Source organism: Bufo gargarizans, chromosome 4 (assembly GCF_014858855.1).
Source record: "Bufo gargarizans isolate SCDJY-AF-19 chromosome 4, ASM1485885v1, whole genome shotgun sequence".
NCBI classification, from domain to species: Eukaryota; Metazoa; Chordata; class Amphibia; order Anura; family Bufonidae; genus Bufo; species Bufo gargarizans.
In genome coordinates this window covers 148,954,020-148,960,415 of record NC_058083.1, presented here as the reverse complement: position 1 = coordinate 148,960,415, position 6,396 = coordinate 148,954,020, and positions in this window count along the sequence as shown.

Here is a 6,396-nt window from a genome sequence, read left to right as displayed (position 1 = left end):
GAAGGCAGATGCCCTGTCACGTTGTTTTCCGGGAGGCGGGAATTTTGAAGACCCGGGTCCCATTTTGGCTGAAGGTGTGGTGGTCTCTGCTCTTTTTCCTGAATTGGAGGCAGAGGTGCAGGCAGCCCAGTCAGAGGCTCCTGATCTTTGTCCTCCTGGGAGGTTGTTTGTGCCTCTCGCTTTAAGACACAAGATTTTTAAAGAACACCACGATACGGTCCTTGCTGGGCACCCGGGGGTAAGAGCCACACTGGATCTCATCGCTCGGAGATTCTGGTGGCCTGCGCTTCGTAAGTCAGTTGAGGGTTTTGTGGCAGCCTGCGAGACTTGCGCTCGTGCCAAAGTCCCTCATTCACGGCCATCAGGTCCTCTCCTTCCCTTACCCATTCCTTCCCGTCCTTGGACACATCTGTCCATGGACTTCATAACGGACCTGCCTCGTTCCTCGGGGAAGACTGTGATTCTGGTGGTGGTGGACCGTTTTAGCAAAATGGTGCATTTCATCCCTTTTCCTGGTTTGCCCAATGCTAAGACGCTGGCGCAGGCATTTGTTGATCACATTGTCAAATTGCACGGTATTCCTTCAGACATAGTCTCTGATAGGGGCACGCAGTTTGTTTCCAGATTCTGGAAGGCTTTCTGTTCTCGCTTGGGGGTTCGGTTGTCATTCTCTTCTGCTTTCCACCCGCAGTCGAATGGCCAGACAGAGCGCGTCAATCAGAATCTGGAGACATATCTGCGTTGTTTTGTGGCGGAGAATCAAGAGGATTGGTGTTCTTTTTTGTCCCTTGCTGAGTTTGCTTTAAATAACCGTCGTCAGGAGTCCTCTGATAAGTCACCATTTTTTGGTGCATATGGGTTTCATCCACAGTTTGGGACTTTCTCGGGAGAGGGGTCTTCTGGTTTACCTGATGAGGACAGATTCTCCTCGTCTTTGTCATCTATTTGGCAAAAGATTCAAGATAATCTAAAGAGCATGAGTGAGAGATATAAGCGTGTGGCTGATAAGAGACGTGTGCTTGTTCCGGACCTGAATGTTGGTGATCTGGTGTGGTTGTCTACCAAGAATATCAAATTGAAGGCTCCCTCCTGGAAGTTGGGTCCTAGGTTTATTGGGCCTTACAAAATCCTGTCTGTCATCAATCCTGTTGCATACCGTCTTGATCTTCCTCAGACTTGGAAGATCCATAATGTTTTTCATAAGTCCTTATTGAAACCTTATGTTCAACCCATTGTACCCTCGCCTTTGCCTCCTCCTCCGATTATGGTTGATGGGAATCTTGAATTTCAGGTCTCTAGGATTGTGGATTCCCGTCTTGTCCGCGGTTCTCTTCAGTACCTTGTTCAGTGGGAGGGGTATGGTCCTGAGGAGAGGATGTGGGTCCCAGTGACGGACATTAAGGCCTCTCGTCTCATCAGGGCTTTCCATAGGTCCCATCCTGAGAAGGTGGGTTCTGAGTGTCCGGAGTCCACTCGTAGAGGGAGGGGTACTGTCACAACCAGCTGAGAAGCTCTGACAGAGGCCTTTCAGAACCTCCTCCTTGAGTTTCTGTGTTGTGGTATTCAGCTCCTCCTCTCGTCAGCCTCTCTCAGCTGTCATGTGTTGGACTAATTGCTTCCCTTTAAATTCTTCCCCAGAAGGCTTTTTCTGGGCGGCTTAAACTACTTCCTGGAGTGTGTGTGCACGCTGACTCTGTCCTCCTGTGTGCTTCAAAGCTAAGTGTTGTACCTTTATCTGTTATTATCTGTTTGCTGGATCCCAGGTGACCCTGACTCCCTCCGTATCTTGTGTAGGGAGCCGGTGGTCGTGTCCCCTCACTATTGTAGGGTGCTCAGGGCTTTTTAGTCTAGGTTCGTGGATATGCAAACCTCCACCATTCGGATCTTTGCATAGGCTGAGCAGCCAGGGAAAGTGCCAGGTCTTCTGCAGGGGTCTCCCTTGGTTCCTTAGTTTTTGGATCCAGCGAGTCGTTTATACATGTTGCTTTGCCTTGTTTCCTGTACACCGTCCATGACAATTACATGATCGAAAACCACATAGCACATTCGTCTTAATCAAATATCTCAAATTAAATATAAAAACTATGATTAAATGGTAATGTTAGGGAGAGGTGCAGTGATCCTCTTATTTTTTCTCTTTTTCTCTTCACTTCCCTTTTTTTTTAATACTCTGTATTAGTTGAGGGGTAGGCCCAATACAGGTCAAAAGTGCATACTGGTTGGCGAGGAGGGCTAACTTGAGCTTGCCCTTTCCTTGATAGTTGCTGGTACATTGGACCTTCATTGCTTTGCTATGAGTTTGTGTTGGATCTGTCTGCTTTCTTTCAAACATGGCGACAGGTTGTGTGTGGTATTACACCTATACAGTTCAACCCATGGACATGTGTGGTGCTGTTTCTGGAAGACACCAGCCATGCTTTTCCAAATCTCTACAACCCCTTTAAAACGTTCTATGTCACTGATTGGATCACTGTGTGCCTAACAAAAGCCATAAAATAACTCAATGTCATATAAACTGGATCTATTTCATACTTTAAATTTGATAGTTTAGGTCACCCAGCATAAACTCAACTATCCTGGCTATGAATTGTTATATTGTTTGTTTGTCACTCACTTAGCTGGTTATACACATTAGGCCGAAGTATCAATGTCACTGTGCCTGGAAAGTGTCTCGATTTGTGCCAGAATGTGTGGAGCACATTTGCTGTGCCAAATATGTTAAGTGTATTCTCCTTAATTTAGTTTCATTTACGACATGCTAGACACAAGGTTTTTTAGACAACCTTTGTGCCAACTTTTTGTCTAGTCTGATTTCGCACCTTTTTGTTGCAGTCTTAGACAGTTTTGACACATTTTTGGACAGCCCAAGGTGGTATAAAAAGTGATGTAACATTCTGATAGTATACAGCCCCTGTCGTGCATTGAGGTGCAAATAGGGATTTTTGTGGCACGTTGTTTTGCACCTTTACTTTGCATCTTCTCTAACATCACACATCTAGACACATTTAACAATTCAAATCATAAATTTTGCGCAAACTAAAAATGGCACAGGTACAATATTCAGAAGCAAATAAACCTATGTTAATACTATATATTCAGTCTGTTCCAATACAGCATTGTTACACCATCAATGTGTCATTTTATCTAAGGGTACTTTCACACTGTGCTTCAGAGAATTCCGGCAGGCAGTTCCGACGCTGGAACTGCCTGCTGGATCCAACTGATGGCATTTGTCAGATGGTTCAGGATCCTGATCCATATGACAAAGGCTTCGAAATGCTGGATCCGTCTTTCCGGTGTCATCTGGAAAAACAGATCCGGCATTTATTTTTTTCAAATTTTGGAATACCGGATCACCTGGTAAATACTCAGATTGGGTCACTGTCACTAGTGGGGTACCTCAGGGATCAGTATTAGGCCCTATTCTCTTCAATATATTTATTAATGATCTTGTAGAAGGCTTGCATAGTAAAATATCAATTTTTGCAGATGACACTAAACTGTGTAAAGTAATTAACACTGAAGAGGACAGTATACTACTACAGAGGGATCTGGATAGACTGGAGGCTTGGGCAGAGAAGTGGCAGATGAGGTTTAACACTGACAAATGTAAAGTTATGCACATGGGAAGGAATAATGCAAGTCACCCGTACTTATTAAATGCTAAAACACTCGGTAACACTGACATGGAAAAAGATCTAGGAATTTTAATAAACAGCAAACTAAGCTGCAAAAACCAGTGTCAGGCAGCTGCTGCCAAGGCCAATAAGATAATGGGTTGCATCAAAAGGGGCATAGATGCCCGTGATGAGAACATAGTCCTACCACTTTACAAATCATTAGTCAGACCACACATGGAGTACTGTGTACAGTTCTGGGCTCCAGTGAACAAAGCAGACATAGCAGAGCTGGAGAGGGTCCAGAGGAGGGCAACTAAAGTAATAACTGGAATGGGGCAACTACAGTACCCTGAAAGATTATCAAAATTAGGGTTATTCACTTTAGAAAAAAGACGACTGAGAGGAGATCTAATTAATATGTATAAATATATCAGGGGTCAGTACAGAGATCTATCCCGTCATCTATTTATTCCCAGGACGGTGACTGTAACGAGGGGACATCCTCTGCGTCTGGAGGAAAGAAGGTTTGTACACAAACATAGAAGAGGATTCTTTACGGTAAGAGCAGTGAGACTATGGAACTCTCTGCCTGAGGAGGTGGTGATGGTGAGTACAATAAAGGAATTCAAGAGGGGTCTGGATGTATTTCTGGAGCGTAATAATATTACAGGCTATAGCTACTAGAGAGATATCGTTGATCCAGGGATTTATTCTGATTGCCTGATTGGAGTCGGGAAGGAATTTTTATTCCCCTAAAGTGAGGAAAATTGGCTTCTACCTCACAGGGGTTTTTTGCCTTCCTCTGGATCAACTTGCAGGATAACAGGCCGAACTGGATGGACAAATGTCTTTTTTCGGCCTTATGTACTATGTTACTATGTTACCTCACTCATTGCACCCACGTGGAAAACTCGCCCTCCTTAGGGTGCATTCACAGACCGCGTTTGTTTTGCAGTAATTGACTTCAATGGGTCTGTGATCTGCAAGATGCGGCAAAGAATTAGACATGTCCTACCTTTTGTGGTACGGCTGCATGGACTTCAATGGGCTTCTAGGTCTGTACCTTAAAACATAAGATGTCCTATGCTTTGACACATCTTACAGACCCATTGAAGACAATGCATTATGCCAGTGTTATCCAATACATTCCAGAACTGTAAGGGTTATATAACATCATAAATCAATATAATGCTATGTGACTCCCGGCAGTGCTGGGAGGTCAGGCCGGGAGCTGCGTTGCGAACTCTCTGCGGGAGGAGCACTCGTCTGCAAGGGACCTAAAGGTATTACATCATTCACCTAAAAGATGATGGTGATGCTGAAATAAATAGGGGCACATTTATTAAGGCCTGTATTTTAGACGCCGGTCTTATTAAAACCCCATAGTTGGCGGAGGACCTGCTGAAGTTATGAAGAGGCACAGGCCTCTTCATAACTTCGTGGTATCCAGCGCCAGTGTAAATGTAAGACGGCTTCCTTGCTATCTTACATTTAGACCATTTTCTAAGCCTAAAACAGGCGTAGCAAATGGTGAATGAGACTGGCCTGCCAACCTTTGCGCCGCCATCTCTGTCTGAAATACGCCTTATTTAGGCCCCCATAGATAGTAAACAAAAAACTTGAGCATTAGTTTACACCATAAATATCACTTGCAATAAACCTCCACATTTACAATTTCCATTTAGTTTAAAAATAAATTCATTTAAAATATGGGTAAAATAAAAAAAAATATAAAGTCATTCTGCCATCCCCCACTATTCCTCACTGTTCCCACAGGTTGATCACATGGCTCCATTGTGTCCTAATTAGATAATAGATGCCTATCTTGTATGTTAATTAGCTTGTTGTCCAAGCCCAGTAAACCCTTCACATGTGTACAATGTAATATCCATGTTATGGCTGCTTTGTTTATATCTCGCTATAGTAACGACAACCTTTCAAGCCCCCTTCATAGCACATTTATGGCTATTACGCTTGTTTTTTCTACTATTGACGTTATACTGTATATTTTTTGTGGTACTGAACTGCATAGCAACCTCCAATATTTTAAACTGATATTTCCCTGGAAATATATACACATAGAAATCCATGGGTTAAATAATGAGAGAAAAGAAGAAATGAATCACACACCTAGCTCTGGGCCCCACCAACCAGCCAGAAAAACAGCACAGTGGCCCCCATGCCTCATTTAGCATGTAGCATGGAGGTAGTACACATGTGCTATTCAGCGCTGTCTCCTGCAGGAACACAGGGATGAACTGCATAGCAACTTCCAATATTTTAAACTGATTTTTTCCCTGGAAATATATACACATAGAAATCCATGGGTTAAATAATGAGAGAAAAGAAGAAATAAATCGCACATCCACTGCTAATGCTATGATCTCATCCCTGCGTTCCTGCAGAAGACAGCACTGAATAGCGCATGTGTACCACCTCCATGCTACATGCTAAATGAGGCATTTGCGTACATTTTGATCAATAGGCAATAAGCCCACTCACCACGCCAAGGTTGCCTCTATGAGTGGGTCCTAACCTAAAATTGGAGCGGCGCTACACGGCGACCACCAGCTGCTTGACCATGCCATACCTAGCTCTGGGCCCCACCAACCAGCCAGAAAAACAGCACAGTGGCCCCCATGCCTCATTTAGCATGTAGCATGGAGGTAGTACACATGTGCTATTCAGCGCTGTCTCCTGCAGGAACACAGGGATGAAATCATAGCATTAGCAGTGGATGTGCGATTCATTTCTTCTTATCTCTCATTATTTAATA